This window comes from Momordica charantia (genome assembly GCF_013281855.1).
Source record: "Momordica charantia cultivar OHB3-1 chromosome 7 unlocalized genomic scaffold, Mcharantia_2.0 BLBB01000007.1, whole genome shotgun sequence".
Classification (NCBI taxonomy): Eukaryota; Viridiplantae; Streptophyta; class Magnoliopsida; order Cucurbitales; family Cucurbitaceae; genus Momordica; species Momordica charantia.
The window spans coordinates 4,680,617-4,691,257 of record NW_028275165.1 but is presented as its reverse complement, the minus strand read 5'-3'; the positions used below and the strand labels follow the sequence as shown (position 1 = coordinate 4,691,257).

Below are 10,641 nucleotides of genomic sequence, written 5' to 3'. Positions count from 1 at the left end.
TTTTAGCCTTAAAATCTAAGGTTTACAATAAGAGACAGACTTTACATGCTTCCCATTAGAAGGATCCAGACTTCGTGGGTGGAGCTTCCATTATTGATATGGATGACCAATTTTGATCAGAATACTTAACTCTTACAGCTGGCATAAACCCACTAAGGGGTAATATTGTAAATATCCGTATGAGGAAATAGAGCTAGAGACTAATGATCTTAGTCATCATCTAGGTGAGCAGCAGTGAACTCAGTTGAGGAAGGTCAACCAAGAAAATTTACTGCAAACATTAGCTCAGCTGCCACTAAATTCATCCATTCCAGCCATGGTTAATTTTTGAAGTGAGTCCAATTGTTCTTGCTCGTGGTTAGTAGGCGTCTTCACTATACCATATTTCATTTCTGAATGAAGTGAGTCCAATTCCATTTTAAAGGTTAATTTTTCTCTGTTTGGTGAGATAAAATTTCCATTGCCATTTTATTTTCATCAAATACCACATTTCGACTGATAATACATCTTTCTTCCCCTTTTTCAACACACCATAGTTTGAAAACTTTAACTCCATTTGGATAACTCAAGAACAAACACTTCTTTGCCCTGTGATCAAGTTTACCCTCACATGAGTGAAAGCAACACATTCAAAGATTTTGAGATTGCTAAGATTAGGTGGATGTCCATACCACTTTTCTATAGGAGTTGTAAAGCCAATCACAGTTGATGGACTCCTATTTATCAAATATGTGGCTATCATCAAAGTTTCCCCAAAAAAATTTCTTCGGTAAGTTTGCATTTGAAATTAAACATCTCACTATTTGTTGAAAGTTTCCCCATTTTGTTGAGAAGTTCCTCTAACAGCGAGATGTCTTTGAATTCCATACTTTGCACAGTAATCCTTGAACTCATTTTTCAAGAATTCAAGGCCATTGTCAGTTCTTAGGCATTTCAACTTGCGTCCCATTTCGTTTTCCACCAAAGTTTTCCATTCAACAAACCTCTTGAAGGTTTCATCTTTCGATTTTAACAGGTATGTCCAAACCCTTCTAGAATAGTCATCTATAATCGAAAGAAAGTACCTAGATCCACCCATAGTTGGTATTCTTTCCGGGCCCCACAAATCAGCATGGGCATAGTCAAGAATAGCCTTTGAATGATGTTGTCCAGTTCCAAAGGATACTCTTGTTGTTTTCCCATAAATGTAATGTTCACACATTTCTAAGGTGCCAATTGATTGTTTTCCCAACAGCCCTTACTTGTGAAGTTTCTTTAAACCTCTTTCACTGACATGTCCTAACCGAGCATGCCATAACTTTATAAGCTGTTGATCATGAAAGGAAGCCACTGTTAGATAACCTACTACTATACTACCTAAAATGTACAGACCATTACTCAACACTCCTTTAATTTTCACCATTGCTCCCTTTATAATCTTCATTCTACTATTCTCCAGCTTGCACATGTACCCATTGCTCTCACTCCTCAAATTACCACACCCCTTTTAAAAAGCAACCTCACCCTTTTATTCCGTCAGATTTTATTCCTAAAATCTAAGGTTTACAACAAGAGAGAGATTTTACATGCTTCCCATTAGAAGGATCTAGACTTCGTGAGTGGAGCTCCCATTACTGGATAACCAATTTTGATCAGAATAACCAATTTCTACAGCTGGCATAAACCCACTAAAGGGTAATATTGTAAATATCCGTATGAGGAAGTAGGGCTGGAGACTAATGATTTTAGTCATCATCCAGGTGAGCAGCAATGAACTCGATTGAGGAAGGTAAACAAAGAAAATTGACTGCAAACATTAGTTGAGTTGTCACTAAATGCACCATTTCCCCATCTCACGAATTAATGGTCCATTGGATCAATTAGGTGGGGCTAATTCTCAAAGGTTGATTTAAGGAGTGGTTACCATCAAATTAGAATTAATGAAAAACCGCCTTAAAAAAATGAAGGTTAATTTGAATGCTTAGTCATGCTCTTCAGTCTCTCTAATGTCCCAAGCACCTTGATGAGGTTAATGAACAAGGTTCTTGTTCCATTATTAAATAAGTTTATTGTTGTTTAATTTGATGGTATTCTTATTTATAGCAAAACTAGGGATGATCACATCTCAATCTTTTGTTTTCTACTTTGGTTAAACAGAAGTTATATATCAACCTTAAAAAATATCTTTTCCTTGTCCTTAAAATATCACTCCTTGATTTTATTAGTAGACAACATGGAATTAAAATGGATCGAAAGAAGCTACAGTCTATTTCTGTTTTTCGAATGGTCACACCCTAAACCCATAAAAGATATACATTGCTTCCTTAGATTAGCATCTTTTTACCACAAATTCATTAAAAACTTTAGTTCCATCACTCTCCCATTACCAATTGTCTTAAAAAGGAAAAAAAAAAATTAGGGAAGAACAAACATGTAGTTTTCAACTTCTTCATAATCATAATTTCCACCCAATTGAATATATTAGTGAAAAACTCAATCCCTCTAGGTGGAGCACCTACGAACAAGAATTATATGCTTTAGTTCGTGCTCTCAAGCAATGGAAACATTACATATTAGCAAGGAATTTATACTGTTTTCGAATTATTTTTCCCTTAAATTCCTTGACACGACCCGTCCCAAATCACTTACTAATCCTAGAACAAGTCGCGTCGACCATAGACTCCGACTAACTACGAAGTTCATGGTCAACTTCTTATTTCTTTTGGCCTGAAACTTTGACTTACAAGCTTTGAATGGATGCATAATAAATTAATAATTCTTACCGAACAACCATTCATACATCCATTCTAAACATTCCTTTTTATCAAAAGTGTGCAGATAAAATTTCTTACAAACCAACGAAATTTACATACAATTGACACACGCATATAGAATGTCATACAATTCTTGAATTATTCTGGGTGGCAGAAGCTGATCTACTTTCTCCTTAAAGCTCAGAAGCTCAAAACAACCTGGAAGGAAAAAGAAAACATAAATAATGAACTGGGAAGCTCAGTGAGTGGTAGGTTAATAAGAAAATATTCTCGTAAAACTTCTTTCATAAACAACTAGAATTCAGCTCTTAAAAAAAACCTCATAAAACTGAAGTAACAAACATTCTCATTTAGATTTCACAAAACTTGAGCAACTAAAAACTCAGTAAACTTTCTTAAGATCAAACTTGTAAAAAAAATTTCTTTCTAGACAAACTAAAAAGACAACGCTCCCAAGTTCAGGATTTGGAATCCGAATTTGGCCCTAATCGCCCCGGCATTCCCCTGCGTCCTGTACGACCTAGTTACGCCAACTTCTCAACCTGCTCTAAAACACATTAAAAAACATATAAAACATTGTTCTTTAAAACATAAAACAGATAGATAAAACTGAACACCACACTCGTATCCATATTCTATTATGGTCTACTGGCATAGACTAATCTCAATACATACAGCAAAATAATTCTCTTAACGCGCAGAGTAAAATTGTCCCAAAGACCTTCTATTTCTCGGTATACTATAGAAACATATTCTTATAGCATATGGGTAATCATCTAGATACAATAACATGGTGGTTTGAAAACTTCTTTCTGCATAAAATTCTCAATCTCATAAATAGTTCTAGAATTCTTCTTTTCTTCTTTCTAAGAAATTTTCTAACTTTCTTAAATAATTTCTAAAATCTTTCTTTCTAAAACATTTCATAAAACTCTAAAATCATTTATGAAATCTCTTTCTAAATAACATTTCATAACTTTCTCGAACATTTTTTTGAAATCATAAAACATTTCTAAATTTTAAGAAATATTTCTAAATTATCAAACAAACGCATTTTCTTCCGTTCTTAGCAGAAATGCTAAATCATACCTAATATATATAACTTCTTAAAAATTCAATATTAATAGATACTATAAAATATTTAATAAAATAACCACTCACAAATTCTAAGAATAAAATCCAAAACATTTAGTAGAGTAACCACCCACAAATCCTTTAAATTGAGTCATCCTTTACTCCAATTTTCGCCTGATCTAAAATATCGATTCAACACCAAATTACACCAAATTAACTCCTTAATTCCATCGTACACTTAATTCAAACTTAAACCCCAATATCTTCAAATAAAATCAATTATCAATTAAACAACCCTTCCTCTTTCTTCATTAACAACTCACAATATTTTACAATTCATTCTCTCTCTTCATTAAAACTCTTCTTTTCTCCCTCACAGCACTACTTACAAGTGGGATCCACCATTTACCAATCAATTTCTCTTGTTAATTCATTCACGCAACCTCCCCTCTCTTTTACCCAATTTCTTTTCTTTTTCTTATTTAATTTTAATCCACAAATTTATCTCTCCCTTCAATAGTTATTCATCTTCTTCTTTCTTATCGCTTCAAACCCACGAATTTCTCCGTTTCTCTACCCTTTCTTCTTGTTCCTTTCCCTCTCTGCTTTCTTTCTTTTTCTCAACCAAGAAACCCATTTCCACTTGATTTCTGTGACATCTCCAATCCCCATAATAAAACCCTTAAGCTCGTCCCTAATCATTTTTCATATTCTTTCTTCAACAGCCTCAACAAATTCTCCTTCAAGTTTCTGTCATAAACCTAGAAATAAAACCTTCCTCCTTTGTAAAATGGATTATTAAGGCCAAAAAATCTAATTTCTTTAACTCTTCTAACTAGATTTTTGAAAAAATAAAATGATTGAAGAACGAACCGACAACTAAGTTTCAATTTCCATTCATTCAAAATTTCTTCAAACAAACTCCATAATCTCAAACATAAATACTTACCAATTTCACTTCTTCCTCGAAAATATCTTTAAAATCAGCCCAAAACGAACTTGAATTTCCCTTTTTCCTCTGTTTTTCCTTCTTTTTCATTCTCCTCTTTTTTTTCCTTTCTTTTCTATTATGTTCTTTTCTTTCCTTCTTTCTTTTCTTTCCTTTAAAGCCATCTCTGTTTTACACGTGTCCCAAAACCACAATTTTCTTTTTTTTTTTGTTTCTTTGGTGGTAAAAGATCATAATACCCTCATAAACCAACTCTACCCTCATAAACCAACTCAAGTAGAATATTCCAAATTTCTTTTTTTTTCTTTACAGCTTAAAGGGCAAACATGTCCTTACATTCCTTGACACTAAAAAAACCATCAGTCTAATGCATGCTCGATGGTTGTCCTTCTTACAACAGTTTGATTTTATGATCAAGCACAGCGCTGACACAACTAATAAGGCTATGGATACCCTAAGCTAAGAGGGGAAGTCTCTTAACATTACTTCAAGGAGAAGTGATAGCTTTTGAACACCTACCGTGTACTTATGCTCATTGATAAGACGAAAAATACACCCATATTTTATATAGTTATTTTACATTTTATTAATTTATTATGTTTAAATATTTGAATTTAATTCTAATTTATAATTTTGTGGCAGATTGAAGATATTCAAGAATAATAATTTAAAACCGCAATTTTAGAGGATAATGTGGACTTCACCAATTTGGGAAGAGTTCAACGGATAAATACAGACACAATTATTATGGCCGGAAGCTTCAATTTGAGAATTATGAATTTTTAGGATATTTTGTAAATAAAGATATATAATCAAAGTAGGAAACATAATCCTCAATTGATTAGGAACTCTTTTATTGAATTTATTTTCTTTTAAAAATGATATTTCCCAATTAGTTAGGAATTCCTTATTAGAGATAATTCCTCCTTAAAAGAGGATAAAGTTAATCTCTATAAATAGAGAAGCCTTATTGGGAGATCCATCATCCAAGTTCCAACGAAAAGCTCTATTCCCCAAAATTCAGTTCTCTCCCTCTACCATGAGTGGCTAGGCTTTAATTCTTCCAACTCAAAGGTGATTCAAGTCCAATTGTAAGCTTGGGAGGCTCAAGTTAGATAGAGATTTCTTCTTTTTCAAGTATTCTTTGTTTGTTGTTCTTATTATTTATGAACAATTTATATTAATTAAATTGACACCTTAATTCATATTAATTGTTCTACTGCTATCCATGAGTTTGTGATCCGTAATTGTCATGAATGATTGAAATGAGTAGCAAAGGGTTGGCTTATGTGTGTGTATTTATGGCTTTTCCATGTTTACATAGCTTGCATAATAGACTCTAGGGAAACAAAGGGACAAAATTAATTAACTTGCAGCTATCTCAAATTAATTGATTTTGGTTTAGTCATTCTCATCATCTTTAATGCTATTCTTTGATTAATATGGAACACTATCGTGCCCAGTTGATTAATTAATAAGATTTAATTTTGATGCTTGGTCTAAATTAATTAAATTAGGAGAATTAAAACTTACCACGACTGTTCCGAGTAAGTAGACTAAGTTCTTGAATCAAGAAATCAATTTTTTTTTATATAAAGCCGATGATCAAGATTACAATTGGATGAAAATCACACCTTTGGATTGGAAGCTTGGTAACATTAACTTTTGTTTTCCTTTTAGTTTATCTTTTTAAATTTCAAAATTTAATTACAAAACCCCCCATTTTTAACTTTGAGAAATTAATTCATTGGTTCCCTTGGGATTTGACCTGGTCTTGCTACTTCTACAAGTTAAATTTAGTAAAATCAGTAATTATTTTGGAGGGCCTCAACAACTCTTACCACTCATTATCGTGACTTTCAAGACATATGGTCTAATTGATATTCTAATGTTAATTCAGGGGACTTTGATTAATATGGAACGCTATCGTGCCCAGTTGATTAATTAATAAGATTTAATTTTGATGCTGGATCTAAATTAATTAAATTAGGAGAATTAAAACTTACCACAGCTGTTCCGAGTAAGTAGACGAAGTTCTTGAATCAAGAAATCAATTTTTTTTATATAAAGCCGATGATCAAGATTACAATTGGATGAAAATCACACCTTTGGATTGGAAGCTTGATAAGATTAACTTTCGTTTTCCTTTTAGTTTATCATTTTAAATTTCAAAATTTAATTACAAAACCCCCATTTTTAACTTTGAGATATTAATTCATTGGTTCCCTTGGGATTTGACCTGGTCTTACTACTTCTACAAGTTAAATTTAGTAAAATCAGTAGTTATTTTGGCGCGCCTCGACAACCCTTACCACTCATTATCGTGACTTTCAAGACATATGGTCTAATTGATATTCCAATGTTATTTCAAGGGACTTTCGTATCATAATGGTTACCTCTTCTTCAAGGGAGACCAACTATGTATCCCACATCCATCGTTATGTGAGGCCCTCATACAAGATATGCATTATGGAGGATTGACATGCCATTTTCGGAGAGATAAAACATTGAATTTAGTTTTGTTCGTTTTTATTGGCCTCAACTAAGAAAAAATGTTCTTAATTTTGTTTCTAGGTGTTTTATTTGCCAGACCAACAAGGGAACTTTCAACGCAGTTCTGGGTTCGAACTGGATGTCGTACTCACTTAGCTCCATTGCCTACTTCATCAGGCGTCCAGAAGCTTCTGGCTTACGGAAGATGTTTTTTAGGGGCAAGTTAGTGAGCACCACCACAGTATGGGCTTGGAAGTATGGTCTAAGCCGTCGGGCCGAGGTGACTAAAGCAAGAGCCAACTTTTCCATTTGAGGGTATCTGGTCTCGGCTTCGGTCATAGCCTTGCTTGTGTAGTAGACCGGGTTTTGCCGCGCTTCTTCTTGCCTGATTAGGGCCGAGCTGACGGCACTGTCAGACACTGCTAAGTACAACTGGAGCTTGTCCCCTGGCAGGGGTTTGGCGAGCAAAGGTGTCGAGCAAAGGTAACTTTTCAACTGCTGAAATGCTTGCTCGCACTCCGCTGTCCATTCAAACGGCCCTTTCTTTCGTAAGACTTTGAAGAAAGGAAGGCACTTATCTGTCGATCGTGAAACAAACCGGTTCAGGGTCGCAATCCTGCCATTGAGGCACTGAAGCTGTTTCAGCGTCTTAGGTGCCTCCATCTCGAGCACGACTTTAATCTTTTTGGGGTTGGCCTCGATCCCCCGGTTGTTTACCATGAAGCCAAGGAATTTTCCCGAAGAGACTCCAAAGGCACATTTAGCTGGGTTGAGCTTCATTTGATATGTCCTCAGAACCTCGAAAGCTTCGGTCAGATCGGAGAGATGCGACTTAGACTGCTTGCTCTTGACAAGCATGTCGTCCACATACACTTCCATATTCCGGCCGATCTACTTGGCGAACATTTTGTTCACCATTCTCAGGTAGGTCGCTCCTGCGTTCTTTAAACCAAAGTGCATGACCTTGTAACAGTACAGACCTTGGTCCGTTATGAATGCGGTATGATCCGGGACATGCATCTTGATTTGGTTGTACCCAGAGTAGGCATCCATGAAAGTGAGCAGTTGGTGCCCGGCTGTGGCTTCCACGAGCTGATCAATCCTCGGCAGTGGGAAGCAATCTTTCGGGCATGTCTTATTTAAGTTCGTAAAGTCTACGCACATTCTCCACTTTCCGTTAGATTTTTTAACTAAAACAACATTGGAGAGCCACTCGGGATACGAAATTTCTCTTATGTATTCAGCTTTCAAAAGTTTGCTAACTTCCTCAACAATTACATCACTCCTCTCCTTGTTTATAGGTCTTCTTTTTTGTTTTACAGGTCGGAACGATGGATCTATGCTGAGGCGATGCGTCATAATCTTTGGGTCAATGCCGGGCATGTCCTCATGGGATCACGCAAAGACGTCCGAGTTGGATATGAGGAAGTGGATTAGCTCCTCTCTGTCGGTGGCCCCCAGCTTGGTTCCTATGCTTACTTGCTTCTCGGGACTAAGCAGAGGAACAAGCTCGAGCTCCTCAGTGGGTGCGGCAAACTCCCGCCTCGGTAGGTCGGCCTTGAACTCGAGCGTCTCATCCCTACTGGCGAGAGTTTCAAGGGCGCAGACCGATTAGCCTTTGAGTGCGGAGGCATAGCACTCCCTCGAAGCGGTCTGTTCTCCTCGGACCGTGCCCACGCCATTGGGGGTGGAATACTTCAAAACTTGATGAAGTGTCGAGGGAATGGCCTGAAATGAGTGGATGATGGGTCTCCCAAAGATGGCGTTATAGGCCGATCTACCGTCAATTACCACGAACTCGGCCATTTGGGTGACCTGAGTTTGGTCCTGCCCAAGCGTGACCGGCAAGTTGATGTAACCCTCTGGGATGACCGATTCTTCAGAGAACCCAACCAGCGGTGTCGGGCTTTTCTTCAATTGTGACCTCGTCCATCCCAGGGCGAGGTAGGTCGGTAAGGACAGGATGTTAGCAGATGCGCCTCCGTCTACCAGCACCGTCCTGACCACCACATGATCAATCAAAGGAGCGATCACAAGTGCATCATTGTGGGGCAGGTGGACCTCCTCCAAGTCTCCACCGTCGAAGGTGATTGGGCAGGTCGGCCTTTGCTCCCTGATGATGCACACCTCGCGTCTGGCTGCACGAGCTAACTCCTTTCTTTTACGTCCGGACTGACCCCCGCTTGGCCCTCCGAAAATGGTATTGATGACCGCAGGTCGGTCAGTGCGCCGGGGCGGCGTCCTCGAACGCTTCCGCTCTTCCTTTTTTTCTGTCGAGCTGGTCCTGGGCTTTCCCACAAATTTCTTGAAGTAGCCATCTTGAATTAGATCCTCAATTTGGCGCTTCAACTCCCAGCAGTCCGACGTGTTATGGCTGTGCTCCCGATGGAAGCGGCAATACTTGTCCTTGCTGCGCCTCTCCGGGGCTCCCCGAAGCTTCTCAGGACGTTTAAGTAGTTTTTCCATTCCAGACTCCTCGATGCTCATTAGGATCTCGGAAATTGGAATTGTGGTCGGGGTGAAGCGTTCGTAAGGCCGGCTCCTGGTAGGTCCGTTCTCCGCCCTTCGATACTCAGCTCAGCCGCTGGAAAAGGATCCCTTATCCTTGGACTTGGGATCTGCCTTTTCTATATCTTTTCCACTTCTGCCCCGGCCGATCTTTCGCTCTGGTCGGCCGGTTTTGGTTCGGAGGAGCTCCTGTCCATCGATGACTTTCTTCGCCTTCTGAAGCACCTCGGCGAAGGTGGCCTGGGCCTCCTCTCCAAGTTTCACCGTGAGGGCTTCGTCGGCTAGACCGGTGAGAAAATAGCACATGGCCGAGTCATCGGAGCAGTGTGTGACCTTCAATTGCTCCTCCTGGAATCTGGTGACATATTCTCGCAGCGTCTCACCCTCCTTCTGCCTGATGGTGGCGAGATGGGTCATTGTCTTTTTGTCATAATGCCGAGAAGAGAACTGGGCGAGGAACTCCCTTCTCAGCTGAGAGTAGGTCGAGATCGACCTGGCTGACAGTCTCCGATACCACAATCGCGCGCTGCCAGTAAGCGCGATCTGAAAGGCACGGCATTTGATTGCGTCTGATGCCGCTTGGAAATCCATGAGGCCTTCAAAGATCTCAACATAATCCTTGGGGTCCTTCGACCCATCATAAAGTTTCACGGTAGGAGCTTTGAACTTTGGAGGGATCGGTGCTTCCAAAACGTCCGAGGTGAAGGGCGATTCTCCCAAGTCGCCATCGTTCAGTGGACCTTCTTTCTGCTCACATTTGGCCTTTAAGGCCTCCACCTGAGCGTCGAGCTGGCCCCTCAGCTGGTCGAACTCCTCCCTTGTAATCACTCCTGTAGGAGTTGCTGGGTTGCAAGAGGATTCAGC

General features: G+C 38.8%; 1 long non-coding RNA gene across 1 annotated transcript; it reads right to left on the bottom strand.

Moving 5' to 3' along the window:
- Window positions 1-2,755: 2,755 nt before the first annotated feature.
- Window positions 2,756-5,927, bottom strand: LOC148210044 (uncharacterized). The gene is made up of 2 exons (XR_015792386.1): window positions 4,777-5,927; window positions 2,756-3,300 (listed from the first exon to the last, which is right to left on the bottom strand). It is a non-coding gene; the product is annotated as an uncharacterized LOC148210044 (long non-coding RNA).
- Window positions 5,928-10,641: the final 4,714 nt, after the last annotated feature.